The 21,329-nt window shown below is 39.6% G+C and overlaps 1 protein-coding gene across 9 annotated transcripts in view; it reads right to left on the bottom strand.

The window, feature by feature from the left end:
- The window catches only part of LOC120779091 (RNA-binding protein Musashi homolog Rbp6), a 463,019-nt gene that overhangs the window by 426,012 nt on the left and 15,678 nt on the right, over positions 1-21,329 (bottom strand). The gene's annotated exons all lie outside the window — the stretch shown is intronic.

Below are 21,329 nucleotides of genomic sequence, written 5' to 3'. Positions count from 1 at the left end.
ATGTAGAGCAGCCAATCAAAACGTCACTCATTGTAGATATACGGTCGTTTTTAAGTTTTTCTAAGTTTGACTTGCATAAAGAATATAAAGAACAGACATACTCAGGAACAACATTTGCAAATTGAGGAAGAAAACATCACGCATACACGCATAATGCTTCATTTAGTCACCGACATGCCGTCCTTCCGTAGTGACAACATAATTGTTGTTGTTCTTTCTTGATCAACATTGTAAGAGAGCAATCAGCTGACTTGTTTCTAGGGCAAAAATCCAAAGTTCGCGAATATCGAATACGAACGGTAGGAGCGGACGATAGAAACGGTGGTTCATTTTCAATGCCCTCTCTCTATCTCTCAGAAGATAGTATCAGCTGATTCGGTCCACAGTTTTGCACCGGTGACTAAATGAAGTTTAAAACTCCATGGTGATTCCGGTTACGTAGACTCGATTGTCGCAGAGACGGCTGGTTCGATCGACATAATCCCACAGTAAAGTTAGTAATTCGAGCAACCAATGGTTGGTTTCGCACTACGCTTACTCTAGCTGATAATCCGCATCCTCAGAGACGACGTACAGTGCACACCAAATACACTATTGCTACTCTGTTACAGGGCATAAAAGAAGACGTGAATGAATGCTGCCGAGTTGATCGTCCTTGACCGTCCTTGGCCATAGTCATTCCGGTTACGTAGACTCGATTGTCGTAGAAACGGTCGGTTCGATCGACATAATCACACAACACTTGGAACTGTGCTCATCCACTTCTTTGAAGATTTTGCAGAAGGATTTTGGCTTGCGTGTATACGTAACCCAAATCGTGCAAGATTTAAAACCAAGTCACTATCAAACGCATCGTGTGATTGGTGACCGAGCACAAAACGTTATGATATCCTATTCTCATAAAAAAACTGTCCAGCGATGAAGCTCACTTTTGGTTGAATGGGTACGATAATAAACAAAATTTTCCTTTTTTGTAGTGTTGACGATCCAAGCCAAGTAAGACCTTTATTGTGACGCCGCTCCATCCCCAAAAAGTCACTGATTGATGTGATCTATGGGCAAAGGGCATCACTGGTCCATATTTTCTCAAAAATGGCGTCGACAATAATGCTACAGTCAATGGGGAACGCTAGAGAGCCATTATTAATGGCTTTTTCGTCCATATGTTGGAACATGTTGATTTGGACCACCTTTGATTCCAACAAGACGGCACTACATGGCAAAGAAACAACGAAGCAATAAATTTATTGAAGCAACCTTTGGTGAGAATATTATCTCGCGTATTTTAATACCGCTTGGCTATTTTTGTAGGATTAATTGAAGTCATTTTTCTATATATGTATGTATGTCCCTCAGCTGGAGTTTTCGCAAGCCAACCGTGATTGATCACTTGCCCTGAACTGAACTTTCCTTCAATATTTGTAACATGTTATTGGAAACGTCAGAGATCATTTAAAGTATATACAAAGCTTGTCCGGAAAGTAATAGGACTGATTTTCTTCCACCTCCATTGTACTTCGGAGCGTGCTCGCACCGACTGGATTCGGTAGAGGGCGTTCCTAGCTATCGAACGAGCGTCTGGTACGACGTAATTCTATGAGTGGTACAAGCCGAAAATGCAGCGTTCCTTAGAACAGAGGCACGCGACTAAATGCTGTGTGAAACTCGGTAAATCTGCAACAGAGACGTTTGATATGATCATGCAGGCTTACACAGATGTTGCTTTAGCAAGAAGTGATGTGTTTCGGTGGCACCAGGCCATTTTGGAGGACCGGAAAGAGGTCACTGATGAAGACCGGAAGAATGAGCAAATACAAATTAAAAACAATGCTCATTGTCTTTTTTGAATCAAAGGCATCGTCAACCATTTGTTCCTCCTGGACAAACCGTCAATGCCAAATTTTACGTGGAAGTCCCCAAGGGACTCAACCTAAAAAGGTCCGACAAGAGATCGCAGCCGAATGGAAGTTGCACCACGACAACGCCCCTGCTCACACCGCCTTCCTTGCGAACAGCTACGTAACCAAGGCCGGCATCCAAACGCTTCCGCAGCCGCCCTGCAGCCCAGATGTGGCCCGCCAGACTTTTTTTGTTTCCTTGCCTGAAAAGGCCGATGAAAGGTGATCCAAGCAGCATTCACCTCGGCTTTCAAGGCTATTCCGGAGAATGCTTTCAATCACGCCTTCATTGCTTGGAAATCACGCTGGCAGCGCTGCATCGACGCAGAAGGACCCTATTTTGAAAGTTTTTAAAGAATTGTAACGATTGGTTCAATAAATTTTTTAAATCGACTCAGTCCTATTACTTTCCGGACAGACCTCATACATATATAAATGATCGTTGTTACGAGCTAAGTCAATTTAGCCTTATCCGTGTCTTTCCGTCCATCTACATATGTACGAATTAGTCCCTCAGGTTTTGAGATATCGATTGGATATATGTAGCTGCCATACAAACTGAGCGATCGGAATTAAGTTCTTCTATGCCAAACTTTTTCATTTAACGAGATATCTATACAAAATTTGGTACTGACTATTGGTCAGGCAACTGTACAATTTCCGAGGAATTTTTTTAGATCGAACCACTATAGCATATAGCTGCTCGATCAAAGGTTCTTGTATGGAATCTTTTGTGAAGGGTATTAGGTTCGGCATCGGTGCAACCGAAGTTAATATTTTTTTGTTTTCAAAACTCAATGGCAAACTCTGGCCGTTTATATAAAACTAAATACTTTACAATGACACTAAATTATATGCGTTTTATTTCTTTTTGAAAATCACATAGTACCTAAAAAAATACCCTTTATAACAGTAGATTGAAAAGCAATAGTTGGGGCTGTCTATGAGCGTTCATGATTTAACCATCTTTCCAACGGATATGTGTTGTTTGCAGTATTTCAACTAGACTATTTGGAAATCTGGCACACTGCACTCAACAAGCGCATATAATTTGAGAATTTGTAAGTCGAAACTTTGTAACTTTTCTTCAAAAAGCTGCATCGAGAAGGTTTAGATGCGAGCGGGGGTATGGACAGCAACGGGAGGTAGATGATCTATTACCATCTTTATTAGAGTAAAGCGGCTTTCTGCTTGCTATTGTTTTCAAGCGCTAAGACTTACTCAATGTTGCATGGCGATAGCCGGCAAGTTGCAACAACCCACCCAGTTGGGTTGCAGTCCCACGTTCACCGCGTTGTGTGAACATATCCACCCACACAAGTACGTATATATGTATGCAATTGTTCAGCAAACTGCAACTGAGAGAGATTTGTAGATGACAAAGAAAAAACGACGACGACAGCAAACCGAAAATGAGGCGAAACAAAAGCAATTTCATACAGCCAAGAATTAAAACAGCGTACAACAACAAAGCGGATAATAGACAAGACAACAAAAACTAAAAAAAAAGAAGAAAAACTAGGCAGCTTTTTATCGTGCTAAAGACAATAACACTGGGAGAATGCAGCAACAACAGCACATAAATTGCAATAACAACTGCATCATCAGCAATCAATCTAAGCAACAACAAAGGTAATACACTAAAACAAAGGGATTTTCAAGCGGCAAAGAGCGACAAAAGCTACCGAATTGCATTCAAGAGAAATCGACGTCAAAGCACGAATCACTCACAAATATTTACATATGTACATACGAAGTTACATATTTGTCCATGTGTTTGAGTCGAAAACTATAATATACATATGTACATAAATACCGAGTTGGAATGAAAGCTGTTGCAAGATAATGAATAGTTGGCATTAAATATTTCAGAGTTCATTGAGGATTTTGATTTTACAGCTGACATAAGTATGTTTGGAAGTATCTTAAGGGCCTTTTACGATTGATACATATACAAGTAGAGAAGATATGTAAAACATATGTAGCGTGTAAACACCAGACTAGACAGCAATCAATAAGGTATTTTTTTCTTCTCTTCTTTATTATCGTAACCTAGATTATAACAGCTCGCTAGTTGTACTTCCTTTCCGCTATTTGGCTCCAATTGGAGATTCCAAGTGTAACCACGTCCTTCTCCGCCTGGTCCTTCCAACGAAGTGTAGGTCTTCCTCTTCCTCTGCTTCCTCCGACGCGTACTGCGTCGAATACTTTCGGAGCTGGAGTGTTTTTATCTATTCGGACGTCTTGACCTAGTCAGCGTAGATGCTGTCTCCTAATTCGCTGTACTATGTCAATGACGTCGCATAACATTTCTCTCGAAAACTCGTAACGCCGACTCATCAGATGTTGTCATCATCCAGGTCTCTGCACCATATATTAGGACGGGGATAATGAGTGACTTATAGAGTTTGGTTTTTATTCGTCGCGAGAGGACTTTAATTCTCAATTGCCTACTCAGTCCAAAGTAACACCTGAGTTGTTCTGCGTTGACTTTATCAATGTCTTCGGCGTATGCCAGTAGCTCTACCCTCTTAAAGAAGATTGTATCTTCTCTATTCAGATCTGCAGCTCAAATTATTTCCTCTAAGAGTAGATTGATGAAGTCCCACGATAGGGGGCCACCTTGTCCGAAACGTCGTTTGGTATCGAACGGCTATTTGGTATTGCTCAACGTCAGTTTTCACAGTCGTATTAGTTTGGCGGGGAAACTGAATTCAGACATAGCAGCATTAAGGCAGCTCCTTTTCGTGCTGTGAAAAGCAGCTTTGAAATTGATGAAGAGGTGGTGTGTGTCGATCCTGATGAGTGATGGGTCTTTTCCAAGATTTGGCATGGTGAATATCTGGTCAGTTGTGGACTTTCCAGGCCTGAAGCCATACTGATAAGGGGTCTCCCTGTTTGTGTATTGGGCAGAGCATACTCAACCATATTCTACAAAGAAACTGATGCATGTTCCTTATCAGTTCTTCGCCGCCATATTTGAATAGCTAACTGGCAATCCATCGGTCCCCCCCGCTTTGTTGTTCTTAAGACGGATAATTGCTATTTGAACTTCTTCATGGTCGGTCAATGGAACGTCTGCTCCAGCGTCATCGATTGAAGCATCAGTCACTAAATCACCTTTAAGAGTTCTACAACAGTAGTCATAACACATATGTACTCGTACTTGTATATACTATACGTATATGGTGTTTTCGGTTCCCCTTTTAAAGGACGAAGACGCGCTCCATTTTATCATTTCAATTCGCACGAAGTTTAGAGTCACTCTAATGCGATTTTTACATTATATTTGGTATTTCTATAAATATTGAAGTATGACTTTATCTTATGTAAAATTAAGGAAATTCTCTATAAGCTGTTTTTCATGAAGTTTGTAGTGATATTTTATATATGTATATGTACGTATTTAGCTTTTTGTCAAAGGTTTCGAAATTTCACATTCAAACAGAAATTTCAATACATCTGATGTAGGAAGCCCTTTCAAAGGTATAAACATATCGTAATGTAAAAAATATCATAATAGAATCCAAGTTTTATACAAACAATTTGAATACTGACAGTCAAAGTACCATTGCTGATCGGTTTGGTGGAGTTCATATCTTTTGTCTGCCGCATAAATAAATCATGAATATTGAGAGCAATTAATAATTCATGAGTGTCACGGCTCTAATTGATTCTTCTCCCATTCAATTTGCACTTTTCACTCTACGTACAGATGTGTCTTACTTCTGCGTCTTGTGCCTTGGAGCTATAACCAAATAAAAGCGAACGCTTAGTGCCTCGCACACTGCCATAAGTATTACATATCAGCTGCATAACGACACATAAATATCTAGAATTTACGATTACACGGTAAATAATTGGACTGTAAAATTTCCGTAAATATGTAAATAAAACATTTCAACCGCCGCTTCTTTCTCCACTTTGCATATCACTATCCCATCTATGAATTAATGTTCGCGGTGGGTTATAGAAAAACTATGAAAAAGAATGCAATAACGAAGGCATACTCTAGACAGCAGAGGAAAATTTGAGATTCTCATTCATCTTCGTCACTTTTGTGATCTATGTTACGAGCACGTAGATATTGAAACGTACTTATGGTCGAAGTAAATGTGCCTCCTTTATAATCAAATTCGACATTGAGTTGAATACATTAAAGTGAGAATTGATTTGTATCTACAAACATAAATACGAATCAACTTCGGCTTGATATGTATATTTCTGACTTAATGCTTTTAACAGTCGATCGAGGGGTTCTACATTATACCAAACGAAACTCGACGGAGATTGTTTTAATAATGTATCAGTAAAGTAGTAATTTTAATAACACACAATTTTTGTAATGCAGGCTTTACGAGCTGTGATAAATAGCTTTGGTGAATGTTGTCAAAAAAACAGTTGCTGTGTCAGAAAATGTAGAAATAATAGTTTTCATCACCTAACAATTGCTGGTATCACCTAATCTTAGCCGAGATATTCATAGAGTTACATACTCGTACATGTATAAAGGATCGGCATGTTGAGGCAAGTTCAGCCCCGGTAACTGTTTGACCATCCACCGAAGCTATAATTCCCTTCTCAGGCGCATTTTTTGTAGACTGAATGGGTACAAAAAATCTTTCTTCTAATTTTGTTCGGTTAGTTTGAATAGCAGCTGTAAAAAGTAGTATCGAAACAATATAATCGGAGATTGTAGCGATGCCTTGAATAATAACATTGGTAAACAAAAATCCTTGTTTTTTGTTACATGAACAGAACAAAGTGTTTATTATGTAAAAATTGCCAGAAAGGCAGAAAATTGCTACGGATTTCTTCCATCATCTATAGTTTTCTTTGCTATGAGCATTTTTGTTAAAAGAACAGCGATAGATATATTATTGTTATATATTTTTATTAACCAAGGAGTACCTTAAAATGTTACTGTCAATGTTTTTCGGTGATATTTTGTTTTCGAAGTATCCCTTAACAATATCCAGCAGTAATCGTCAATCAAACTGGCACTGGTAATTTTCAGCTTTCACATTTCCAAGAAAATTTTTAACAACTCTCTTAAAGGCACTCCAGGCTCGTGTTTCAATTTCATTGAGCATTTCCTCAAATGTCTTTCATTAGATCTCTTATTTGCGGACCCACAAATATGCCCTCCTTAATTTTTGCTTTACTGACTCTTAAAAATTTGTTTTTCAGATTCATTTCTGTCCATTGCCATTGAAAAAAACGCGAAGTATAAATTAATTGAAATTAATTCACCTTTCAATTTGATAGCAGTAGTATTGTAAAATCTAAAGCCGAAGGTTACAGAATATCTGCGGGTGATAGAAAAATTATATTTTCCGATTTGACTTCAGGGTATCAAACTGCATTAGAAACACCTACGAATTTTCAGGTCACAAATTATGTGTCTACCAGTGTAATCAATTCCAAATAGCGCTATGTCGTTAAATAGAAAAGTTTTCCATACATGAAATTGAGTTTTATCGGTCAGTTGTCTGGTAGCTATGTGATATAAAACTCCGATCTCAAAAATTCTTCAGAGATGTCTAAAATAATGATCTCTGCTAAATTTCCTGCAGATAAGATATGGCCTATGACAAAACTTGCCGTAGCTGCACACTCGAAGGGACAAAGAAAATGTTCTTCACTTCCTCCGTAAGTGCCACGCTCAATCAAAAATCAAACAGCGAATTTTTGGTATTCATTAGATACCCAACCTTGAATGTCTATTTAGAAAAAACATAATGGATATAAGTAGTTTCATGGTTTGAACGCAACAATGGAACGTGATACATAAAGAAAGAACTTTAATATTTAGATTAAAAAAATATAATAATTAAGAAAGAAACTTTGGTAATATTTAAATGTTAGTTTCTGTTCAGAACTTTAGTTAGCAAAGTTCAGTTTATTTTAACTCTCATATCATGCTGAACTTCGAACACTGATGAACATTAATTGATGTTAAATACTATACATATATGCATATTTTATTAAAATCGAGTTGGAGAAGTGTTTCGTTCATACGAAGAAGCAACGTTCGATGTTCCGATGTTCCCTTATGAGTGTTACAAACTTCGTGACAAACCCAATATAATCTATTCAGGGCATAAAAATTACTTCCCTAATCCTTGTCCTAATTCGCTATATAAAAGAGGTTGAGATTTGCTGCTGAAAACCCTAACTTCAAGAAGTAATAATAAATTAATCACAAATAATTGTTTGGTTTTTTACTTACTAATAAATTTCTTTCCCTATTGCGCTCTCTCCTAAATCAAAATACCTCACATAGCCCATCACATTGGTAAATTTCAATAGGCTGCTAGGTGCTATTGAGGCGATGTCATCTGTATTCGGAAACATGGATTCAAGGGTCTTAATACTACTGTGCAGTTTATCAGCAGGTCAGGCTCGTCTGTCAGTCCATTCCCGGCTATACCCTTGTGTCCGAACACCCTGATAAGGAGCAGCTGAGGTGCTACTTTCGTTGCTATACGAGGGCTGCTATATATATTCTGGCCTAGGGCAACACTAAGTGTTGCCAGGTGCAATCTGACATTTCCATTGGAAAGTTTAACATATTTTAGCATAACATCACTCAGAACGTTTTGTCATTTAATCGTGAATTGTTTTATCTACAGGGAATTAAAAAATTCATCTCGGCCAAAAATTGCAATAAACTCGTGAACATTTTCGTGCGATCATTTTTCACAACTTTTGACGTGGATTATCACGACAAGAGTCCATCGATGAACTAAAATCTTTGTATGGCTATAAAGCACCATCCTATAGCACTGTGAAAAACTGGTACAACGAATTCAATCGTGGCCGACGCTCTCTCAAAGACGAATTCCGTGAAGGTCGTCCAAAAACAGCCGTTGTGCCAGAAAACATCGATGCCGTACGTGAACTGATAATGCAAGACCGTCATGTAAGATACCTTCAGATAGAGGTATACCTATGCATTTCTGCCACCAGCAACCTACGTAGTTGCGTTGGAGGTCTATCTCTACTCACCAACTTTCCATAAGTAAGGATACTGACTGACAGAGTTCCAGCATGACTTCAAGTGCTGCCGTCGGGCAGCCCTTTTCACTGAAAGTATTTATTTCTATTAACTCGTCTTTTTAGCAATATAAATAAGTATATTAGAGGTATCTCTTTACCCGTACTAATCTATACTAGGTTTGTTCAAAACGTATCGCGAATTTTGTATTTCTTGAGAAGTATTTATTTTTTCATAAATATCAATTTTATCCTTACAAAGTAATTAATCCTCAGATATACAATACTTATGTACATATATTGCACTTCTGTCAGCGCTATTTGTAATACTGAAACTATTTATAAAAATAATGTTTTTGTGATCTGGTCTAACTCCTTCTTCGATGCAATTTTCATCATCAATCGTAGCGTCGTACTTTCCGTTTTGAAAATAAAATTCACAGGGAGCCAGGTGAGGGGAATACCGGTGGCCGCGGTACCATTAATGTGTTGTTTTTGGCCGAACTTGCTAGTCATTTTTCGTTCCTGGGTCATGCGGTAGGTACCATTGGAATGATTGAGCTTTGATTTCCTCATCATAATCATAAACCCATGACGCGGCACCAGTTATGACCCTCTGGAACATATCTGGACCGTCGCGGACGGAATTCAACATCAACGCAACGCTAGTTTTGGTCGAAAGTGAGCTTGAAACTTCGGCAATACCCAAGAGTTGAAAATCAAATGGCACGAGCCAATTACCAAAAATTAAGTACTAGACGATTTCGCCCTTTAACTTCTTGCAAATCGGTTGAGCATGTAATGTCCAGTAGAAATCAAACATAGCGCTGACTTACTTAACTATGGCACTTTATTATTATATTTTTTCTCTGGCCATTTAAATGAACATTTAGACCGCCGACTGGCGAAGCGTACGTAAAAGTTAACGGCGAACAAAACGAACTAAATGCCGCGACAATACGGAGCAAGTGACGCGTTGCATGCCATGTGCATATTTACATACATACATGCAACTAAAAGTATAGGGTACATCCGATTTGCACATGTAGAGTTTAATTCTTATGCACAAGTAAATGTAGAAACGTAGCTGTGTGAATCGTGCATGGCTGACCGCTTTGTCGCCGGCAGCGCTGCTACTGAAGCATGTCAAAGTCAACCCTGATTATTCGTTGTTAAATCGGTGTGCACTACTTAGTAGATCTGAAAATAGATGCGGAGGGGCAGGAGATTGCCGCCGTGCGATCTATTCGCAATGAAATTCTTTACGCGAATAGCGCAGGTGGATCTGTTCGTTGGACAAAATCAAATGAATATCTGCACTTGTGATATGTAAGTACGCCTGAACGTACTGAAGAATAAATGTGCTCGTACCCGTTTGCCGTTTAAATGTGCAGGTAACTGCCCATACATATATAAAGGGTGATCCATTTCAAGTTTCCCTACTTATTCGAAGCGGGATTGTCCGCAGAGACTTTAGACTTTAAGTAGCCTCACAGGAAAAATTCTAAAAGTGTGATATCACAGATCTTGGTGGGCAATGGACCGGCGCAAAACGTCAATTTATCTGCTCAGCGAATTGTTCTCTGAATAAATCCATTGATTGATGCGGTGTATGGGAACTGGTGTCGTCCTGATCACGAGCTTCAATAGTCGGGTATCATGGTACGATAACGGTCGCCATTGACGGTTACGTTCTCACCGGTATCATATTTGAAGAAATATGGACCGATTATTGCAACGCCCACAAATCACACCAAGGTGTTGTTTTTTTCTGCACGAAATTGCAGCTCTTGAATCTCTTCACATTGCTCTTCGTCCCAAATGTGGCAATTTCCATAGTTTGCATACCGATCGAACCAGATATGGGTCTCATTGCCGTATAAAATTTGGTTCGAAATTGTCGGATCTTCTTGGAACTTTTATAGAATCCATAGAACGAAGTGATGTCACTTGGGAAGGTCTTAGCTGCTTCAGTTCTTGCACAAACTGCATTTTGTTCGCTTTCCATATAAGATCTCGACGCGAATTGTACCAAGTCGTTCCATACGTCAGTCCGAGATGCTGCGAACAGCGACGAATCGTCTCTCCGCGGCTTTCGTGTAAACTCTCAGCTACGACAGCTATATTTTCTTCACTGCGTGCTGGACGTGATCTATTCGGTCGAATATAATCCAGTAATGAATGCTTGGTCTCAAGATCGGTGATGGTGTTGCGAATGGTACGCTCAGTACGCCGATTATGTTGACCATAAAATGTGCGAAGCGCGCGAAAATCATTCTTTACAGAACGTGAATTTTCGAAATAAAGTTGAACGATTTGTAAATGTTGTTTAGGCGTAAGTCTTTCCGCGATGAAACGCCAAACAATACTGAGCAAAAATTTCATGAGAACTTGACCCGACTCACGCATTATCTGTCAAATAAAGGCTCTTTTTCAATACGTCTACTTGAACCACCCATTATATAGTATACATATATGTATATATAACATATATACTAATTTATATTTATTTAAATAACTGTGTACATATATACTTGCGTCTGCAAATATGATTGGACCCAGCTATATTTATTTGTTTTTCCTTGAACTATAAAAAATTTACCGCAACTGTCGTTGTTTTTCGTTTTTGCATAGGTCACCCAAACCGCTAGTTAAAACGATTGTTCGATTAGGGTAGCTAGACCGTTACACTATCAACGAACGTCAAGTTCATTCATTGTTTTATTGCTATTGTTATTGTGATTAATTTACTCGTCTCAAATCGTAATTGAATGCATTTGAGGCGTTCCGCCGGGTCTGGCATACGAGAACTCCTTAGCTAGATTTTTTTACGTGTCTATATGTGAGACAGATGACGCCTCGAAATAATTTAGTACCGGTTCTTTTACCAAGTCTGCATATCCGCTAAATTTTCGTGCCGCTGAACCATATTGTTCTTCTGCCGTTTTGCCGTCGGCAAAGGGCGACAGAGATGACTGCCGAAGGCGATAGGTATGCACAATTATTCTGTATTCGAAAGCCATTAACGAAGCAAAAAGTTCGTCTAGTAAGGGTTTTGAAAAAATTAATTGTCGAAAAATAAGTATTCAATTACATTAAGAGAAGGTCGTGAGAATATCGAAAATTTGTTGGTAATGTTAACAGTGACTCTTGACTTACTTACTTTATGCTTCGACTCACCTCATTTAGGTATGTTAGATAATATGTTAAAAGATAAGTTAGATACAAATTTTTCCAAATAATTGAAAGAAGTAAGAAAGCACTAAACTCGGTCAAACACTAAGTGCTAATATATTTAAATAAAGGCCTCGAAAACAGTACAAAGTGTCTGCAGAACTTCGTTGTTTGAAATAACTTATAATAAACTATTATACACTGAACAAAGTAAACTAATTTTGCCGCGAAATTTGTAACACTTAAAAGGAAACGTCGGAGACCCTGTAAAACTTATTTATGTAATCGAAAATCTCTGTATAGTTTCTTAAAATGTTCTCCATTGAGATCTATTCAATTTTGCATGCGTTTAAACTAATTTTCGAAGCACTTTTGCCACTCAGATGAAGGTATCTCCAACATATGAGTTCTTAACGCATCAACCACGGCCTCAGGTAACATCAAACGTTGACCTCTTAATTTATTTTTTTATGTTGGGGAAGAGAAAGAAGTCATTCGATACCAAGTGAGGACTATACGGTGGTTGACTCATCAAATTGTTGTGGTGACTGATTAAAAATGCAGTTGTTTCCGTTGCTTCGTTTTTGGCGGTTGGGTTTTCTAATATCTTGAAAGATAACTGGCAAACGAATGGTTATAGAGGTCTTCCTCTTCCTCTGCTTCCCCCGGCGGGTACGTCGTCGAGTACTCTCAGCGCTGGAGTGTTTTCAACCATTCGGACGACATGATCTAGCCAGCATAGCCGCTGTCTCTTAATTCGCTGAACTATGTCAATGTCGTCATAATCTTGTACAGCTCATCGCACCATCGACTGTGGTATTCGTCGTTGCCAAAGCGCAAAGGACAATAAATCTTCCGCCGAACTTTTCTCTCGAAAACTCGTTTCATCGACTCGTCAGATGTTGTCATCGCTCAGGCCTCTGCACCATTTAGCAAGACAGGAATAATAAGTATCTTAAAGAGTATTGTTTTTGTTTGTCGAAGGAGGACTTTACTTCTTATAGAAGATTGCCCCTGCTCGATGAAGATCTGCAGCTCGAATTATTTTCTACAGCAGAAGATTGAAGAAGTCGCATGATAGGGAGTCGCCTTGTCTAAAACCTCGTCTGGTATCGAACGACTCGGACAGTACCTTCCCGATCCTGACGAAACTTTTGGTGTTGTTTGACGTCAGTTAACACAGCCGTATTATGGGATAACAAATTAAGATATAACGGCACAAAGGCAGCTCCTTTTCGCGCTGTCAAAAGCAGCTTTGAAATCAACAAAAATGTGGTGTGTGTCGATTCTCTTTACACGGGTATTTTCCAAGACTTGGGGCATGGTAAATATATATGTAGTCAGTTGCTGATTTTCCACGCCTGATGCCACACTGATAAGATGCAATCAATTCTGGAAACGCGGATATCGGACCACTATAACACATACGTACTCGTATAAGGGATACAAACCGGTCGATTAAAATCAACATAAACATTTGTCTATAACCTTTTAAGCAATAAGAGAAGCACTTGTGTAGGGAAGTCGAAGTAACTTATTTGTTTTTGTTTTGAGTTTTATTAGAATAGCGTCACGACGCAATTTTTTCCATACTTAAAACCAACTTCGCAGTGTGTCAAGGACCGCGTGTACAAGTTTTATTAAATTTGTTAACTAATTTATCACATGGAATAATAGATTTGAATTGTTTGAAGGAATCCTCACAATTCCAAGTTCTTATCATTACTATTATTTATGTTGCTTACTAAACAAATGTTCATAAACACATGATTACTCACTGTTATCACTTATTTGCACACAACTGTATTGCATGCTACATGTTACTATCGCAAGTATGCATTCTTATACGCACATGCTCGTGCATGCAATTGCACATGCAACCTGCAACCATCCAAGTCCACATGACCCCCCTACTGCACCTTCATCATTCCACAAATTTTCATGAGAATCGGCGCTTAAATTGTATGTGAATGCATTGTTGACATTTGTCACATTTGAAGATGTGTATAATGGAGAAGTTTCTCATATTACGGAATAATCGCAAACCATCCACCTCCATTCGCCATTGTCGGGCGTCGCGCGTCGCGCGTCGCGGAAACCTATGCCTGAAAGCCAACTGTTGGAAAAGCAGCAAAGGCAAGTGTTATGACGACAAATACGAGTAGATATACATATGTTTATGCGATTAAAATACATATACATATAAACATATGTATGTATTTGTATGCGCTCACGTTCACTGTTTACTTGACTTTGATGTAAATAATAAAATGCATATGTTAGTTTAGTATTATTTTGTGTGTTTATTTTCTTGATATGTAGTTTGAGCGCATTGTTCTATGTCTTCTATTCCCTTTTATTCGTGTGTTAATCGGATAGTCGTTCTTTCTTTCGTTTCTTTGCGCGACGCCTGTACGCCGCAAACTTTCAAGGGAGAGAGCAGACCGATAGAGAAACTTAGAGAAAAGTAAACTGTTGTAGGGAAAGTTTGAAACCTTCAGCACTAAGATGTTTCCTCTAATTTTAGATTTCATTAATTTATTTTACCAATTTGTTATTTACTTATATTATACTCTCAACACCAAATCATGTCAATGTAACAAAAACTGAAGATTTCTGCCTAAGAACAAATTACGGCTGTGCTAATAATTCATTACCGAGGGAACCTCAGCATAAATCTTATTAGACACACATTAGAAAAATACTGCCTCGTAGACAGTGCGACTCCGTTCCCTGCAAGAAAATGCGCTAAATTCGGTTGCATCGAATCTAGAATACCCTTCACATATAAAGAAGTTTTCATACAAAAACTTGATTTTGATCGCTCACTCTGTATGGCAGCTATATGCTATAGTGTCGAATCTGAATAATTTATTCGAACGTTTTACCGTTGTACAACGGAACATGAGTAGGGACATCCCACAAAGAAGTTCTCTCGCTACTTCTCTGGAACATGGTTGTCAATGATCTTCTAGAAAAGCTTGAAAAAGTTGGCAGCCTACGCGGCCGAGGTAGCTATTATGGTTGAGAGGAAATTTCTGAATACCGCGTGCGTGCTAACTCATGGGTGTCGTAATTTTTCTGCAGCAAATGCCATCTCCACACATCCGAGCAAAACTGAACTGGTTTTATGCGTTAGGCAGTGCAAAATACCGGAGCCGCATCTACCATCAATGAGTGGAACGCGCCTTCGACTTGCTCAGAGAGTTAAGTACCTAAGTACCATGGAAACCCAACATGGAGGAAATAGTAAGGAAAACATCGGGTACGCTGTACTGGGATTCATTGGCAAAAGGTGAGGACTTTCACCAAAGATAATTTTTTGGCTCCATGAAAGCACAGTTAAATCTAATTTTTTTTCTTGTGATCTCCTATGAACCACACCAACTATGACGATGGAAATAGTCGCAAAGTGTATGACTGCGAAAGCTCCCCTCTTACATACTAAGATAACTCGAGCTTAGGCCCTCTGGAGTCCTCCAAAATGAGTTGCTGGAAGAGAGACGGCCCTGGCCACTTCAGCGTCTTCCAAGCGGAGATAATGGCCATAAGTTGTAGTGGTACATCTACTGCTTCGGAGCGCACCCTGTTTTATGTTAGACCTATTTGAGTGCCTGACCATAGGCCTGTACATGACATGAGTTTTAAAGTGATCCCTCACCATGCTAAGAGTTCCGTCATCTTAACTACCCACACACACTATTATAAGACATTGACATAGTTCAGCGAATTAAGTGGTCCGTATGGACGAAAATATTTCGTCCTTGAAAGTATTCGACGCTTTACCTGCCGGGTGAAGCAGTCGAAAAGGAGACATTAACTCCTTTGGATAGACCAGTTGAAAAAGACCTGGCTTCGATTGGAATCTCTAATTGGCGCCAAAGACTGACGCGCTGTTGTAAACTCGGCCATAAGCTCATAACCGGTATCGACGCCAATAAATAAGAAGAAGAAGTTAAGAGCCTCGTCCTGCTAGTTGCACTTCGCTACCGGAAGGATCATTGCGAATTTCAAATAGAACATTAATTTTATACAAAACTTTACCGCTGAACAACTACAAGTTCTTCGTTTTCTCCGACTAAAATGTCATTTAAAAATTTTTTATATGTTTATTACTGCGCTTTAAGCTGTAAGGTTTTCTAAGCATTATTATCTCTACTTTAAAACCCATCGCATTCATAATTTTCTGCCAGTTGGCTTTCCTCTTGCCAGCTCTTTGGTCTTAATCTGTCTCTAAGTCTTTTCATCCGTCCCAACTCGCCAGCCTATCCATCAGCTAGGCATTCAAAAGCCGACTCAGACTTTCTATTCACATGATTTTCCATACTTATGCCGTACATATCCGTGCATTGTTAGCCATAAACCACGCAGTAACAATTGTTAACGCCTCGTAAGAGCTACACTATGCTCCTATTTCAAGTCAACAAAAAATGACTGCAGAGAATAAAACAGTTGCGACCCGAAAGCCAACACCACCCCCACACCATAATATACAGATAACACACTTTCATACAAATCTGTAGGTACGAGTATTTCTTTTTAAAGCCGATTCGTAACCCGTTTAGGCGTCCAAACACGGACTGCTACTGCTCCGAAAGGAATTGGTTGTCTCTGCCAGCTGTCAGGGACTGAAGACTGCAGACTACTTTTACTGTAGAGAGCAGTACAACTGCAACAACAGCTACAACCAGTGTGACGAAGTACAGCAATAACAAATGCAGCAACAATTCGAATATAAAACGAAAAGTCAGTGGCAGGCAGCAAGCAACAAATGACGTAGGCAACAGAACGCGGGCAGCAACTATTTACTGCAATGACAGCAACTATTGTAACAAAGAGGGAGAGGCATACATACATACAAATGCACAAGTAAATTCGCTAGGTGTTTGTGAGTTTGTGTGAAAAGTTTGGCGGCTGAGGTTGTTGACGCACGTGGCCGCCGAAAGCTCCCCAATGGTGTGACAAGGCCGAAAAGAGTCTGAGGGGCAGTTTAAATAAAGGGGTTAAAGAAGTGTTGCACTACTCTTGTTTAGACAACGATTACTAAGCAGTCTGCCAGCCCGGGTGCATGTCTGTTTGCCTGTTGGCCTGCCGCCTGCCGCCTGCCGCATGCCCCCTGCCGCTTGCTGAGCTGCCCACTCAGTCTGGCAGCAATGTGACAACCTGTTTAAGGGGGTTGTGCTATTGAGATTAGTTTTAAGATCAGAATTATTGTGTGCCATACGCATGCCGTATCAGCACACACCTTTGTGACGCAGCCAAAACTGCAAGAACTATGATTACGGCTGACAGTGGGTAAGTCTTATGATTACTTCAATGTCATAAATACATACATATGTATGTATGTCTACTCAACTCCAAAGAAATTTTATTATCTCCAGAATTTTTAAATTTTTGGAACACTTTGAAGAAAAGACGAAATTTTATGAGAAAACATCTTCCCTTCATTTGAGAGCTGCTTTATTCACGAAAACATTGCATACAAAAGCAACAACCAACTGAATTGTTGGCATGCTATTTGAGCATCTGGTATAGTATGTTCGATTCGCCACCTATCAATGAATTGGCAAATGAAAGGGTGTTATTTTTTATAAGTTTTATTCAAACTAATATAAAAGATTCCTTAGAAGGATTCGTTTCCAAACATTCATGGTATGGTAGCGACTTATAAGTTGTGCTAGCTTGATCTGAAATATTTTTTTGAAGATTGCACTATTGTCTAAAATAACAACCCATGCCAAATTCCGTGGAGACTTCTCTTCGAATCAAAAAGTATTCCATAAAAGCAATTGATACCGATCGTTTAATTTGTATGACATCTATATGCTAAAGTGATCCGATTTCGGCGGTTCCGATAAATGAGCAGCTTCTTGGGAAGAAAACAACCTTTGTAAAATTTCAGATCGTTATCTCAAAAACTAAGAGACTAGCGTATATACAGACAGATAGGCTGTCTTAGCTCGTCACATTGATTTTTCAATAGAGACGCCACAAAAGTAGACCGATAGGGACAGCAAACTACGCCATATTTTTTCCACTCTTTTGACACTTTGGTCAGATATACGATCCAACAATGAATCCAAATTATTAAAATTTACTAGCGAAATTCGGACACAGCCTGAACTTTAAGAGCGCTACGTTCAATTTATGGTCGTCATAATCGTCTGTCAGATCAACAATTCAGCGTCTAGTGGAAAAATGTTTCCGTGCCAGTGAGCTTTGCCCGTATGGAGAATATTGCTGTCACGTGCGTGGGCATCTCTGTAACGTCGTTATGGCGAATTTTGCGAAAAGGTCTTAGCCTACATCCTTACAAGATCAAATTAACTGAATCGAGAATTGGACCGAGCAACAACTTGAAAACGATCCGGATTTTCATCGAAAAATCATTTTCAGCGATGGGGTTTCGCCAATTAGCGAAATATGCGTTATTGGTCAGGCAGCTATCCACACGTACACCCTCTTCATTGGACTGTACTTCTTCTGTGATGATTAAGACGGACACGTTACTGTGAATGGGAATCGCTACCGCTCAATTAAAACCGAATATTTTTGGCCCGAATTGGATGATATGGACATGGACAATATGTAGTTCCATCCGGACGGTGCCTCAAGCCACACAACGAGTGCCACAATCAGGTTTGGTGACCGTGTTATCTCACGAAATGGCCGATTTATGCTTGAAAACCGTCGAGAATTGAGTTCAGCGTCTGGACTTCTGCAAGCGTGCCGGTGGTGGCCATGCAAAAGAAATCGAGTTCCATACATAATGGCTTCGAATGTATTTTCCCAAGAATAAAGAATTTCAAATATATCCTAAACCGTTTTTGTTTTATTTAAAAACTTGTAAACTCTTGTAGCGTTCTTTTTGAAACACCCGTTATATCCTGTTCAGAATATAAAAATTGTTTCGGGCGTTGTGTATTTTCTCAGAGAATCATTTCATATAGTGTATGCGACATTAGCTTTCCACTAAGTGCAAGCTTACACACTGTGCCGCTCAAAATACAAAGTACATACTTGTTAAGCATGCATTTTTGCCGCTTCGTAGATTCGTTGGCAACTCTACTAATTTTTCACATGACAAATTATATGAGGAGCACTACAACTCAACACAACTACAACGCGGCGGCAACAACGGAACAACAAGAGCTGTAGAAATAGGAAAAGCAGCAACTGCAACGGTTATAACAATAGCAACAAAAAAAGCAGCAACAATGTTTTCAAACAGAAAATAATAACAATAATACGAAAAGAGATCTGCGCACAAAACGAGTTGCGGCAAAAAAGAAACTACACGCAACAAACAAAAACTTATAATATGTAATGCGAGTGCAGCGGCAGAGCAAAGAATTCAACTAACAGTAGTCGGTCATGAGACGACATCGTTTCCCCTAAGATCCCTAACCGTCACCCCACAATAATCATTGTCATCTGTGCTGTTGTTGTGGCACATATTCATCTTAGTTTATTATACTTTACATCGGATTCTACTGGTTAGGCTGCTTTTGAGACCTAATGCTATAGTTTCAGTGGGGCACACACACCACACGAAAGGGTTGCAGCAGAAAAATAGAGTGAAAGACGAAGAAGCATCACGCCGCATTTTCGATTCGCTCGTATAATTTCATAATTTAGAACCCGGTCGCTCCCATCCCCGCCACCGGTGTCTTCCGCTTCATCATACTTTATGGTCATTGCGATGACAGTGGCGCTGATATCAAGTATGGCCTACCTTTGCCTCAGCAAAGCAACACACGGCCGTCTACGCAATGAGAGTCAAACCAAGGAAAAACGGGGCGAAGATATTTATTTATGGCAGTTACAAAAGAAAAGAAGTAGAGTTTGGAAACGAGTAGTAGGCATGAAAAGAGCCAACGAAATTGGTGCAGAGCATGAGTTCAGTCGTGGGTGGGTGGCACTAGGTGCATGTGACTGGAGCGCAGTTAGAGTTCCTTGGCCGTTAGGCTTCAACTGCGTTTTTGCTGCTTGTCGTATCCATGACAGCGCGAAGATATTAAATGTTTGAATATACTTATGAACGGTTTGCTGGTCCGAGTTCAAAAGTTTTTGCTTTTTCACTTTTCCCCTTCGCCTCTAACTTATTATACGCTGTCGCCGTAGACGCTGACTAGATTTAATCGTGCGGAAAGCTTCGACTATGCACTCTAGGAAACTAGTACTTGTACTGAACTTTTTCACTGCATATGTACATACTACGTACAGTGGGTTCAAAAATAACGGTTTTCCTTTGCGCGTTCTATTTGCGGAAAACTGTTTCTGATCTTTTTAACGCGTCACGTCATGCCGCGGAATAAGAAAAATAAGTGCTCACTATAAGAAACGCTTTGAAGTAGCTTTCTAACGACGCATCCTAAAGAGAAAAAATGTACTACTAAAAACCCGCAAAGTGTTTAATTACGAGTTGTGCATAAGTATGTGAAGAGGTGGTCTGACCGTTATTGAGAAACTGGAAACATAGAATACAAGCCAGGAATAGAGAAGGACACGTTACATCTAAAAGTGGGAACGAACAACTTCTCAATCTAAGCGAAGCTAAACAATTTTTTTAAGGGATTAGATATGATTATATCCCTTAATACAATACGGAACAGCAGTCAGAGATCTGACATCAAATGCTATCCAAAACGCACATCAAAAAGGTTGCATTGGGCGCTGGAAAACATAAACCATGATAGGTGTATACCTCTCTAAAAGACACCGCACTTCGGTGAAGTACATCTGTTGCTACTTGATGACTACCAGTTCTATGTACTTGCAAAACACCACAGTTGTCAGGCAGTCTAAAAAGAATGTTGATTAAAAGCTCTCGACAGAAGACTCTCCCTCCAATTTTCCCTTGAGCTACGATTCATCCGTAAAAAAAACTCTCTGAACCTCTTCTGCCGCTAGGAGTACGTTTCGAGGAGCAGTGGTCCAAGTTCTCAAAGAAGCAGTAGAAGTGAAAGAGAAGTTCGGAATGTCCTCTCTGTGACTCTTCATGTGTCCTGTATACCCGAGTCTGATAGCAACCTTCGCTGTAGTACATCTTTCGGCTCTTAACTGCTATCGTTGGAGTTGTGCACCACTAATGCCCATTAGACACGTTCTCAAGTTCAGCGAGTGTGGCTTTTCCGTGCGCCCTCAACCAGACAAAAACACCACAGCACCATAGTGTTAACTACGGGTTCATGGAGAAAAAGCACAGCTTTTGGTCAGAGATCCCAAAGGCTCATTTACAACAGTATAAAGCAATCA

This window comes from Bactrocera tryoni, chromosome 5, assembly GCF_016617805.1.
Source record: "Bactrocera tryoni isolate S06 chromosome 5, CSIRO_BtryS06_freeze2, whole genome shotgun sequence".
NCBI lineage: Eukaryota > Metazoa > Arthropoda > Insecta > Diptera > Tephritidae > Bactrocera > Bactrocera tryoni.
This window is presented reverse-complemented; position numbering and strand designations above follow the sequence as displayed.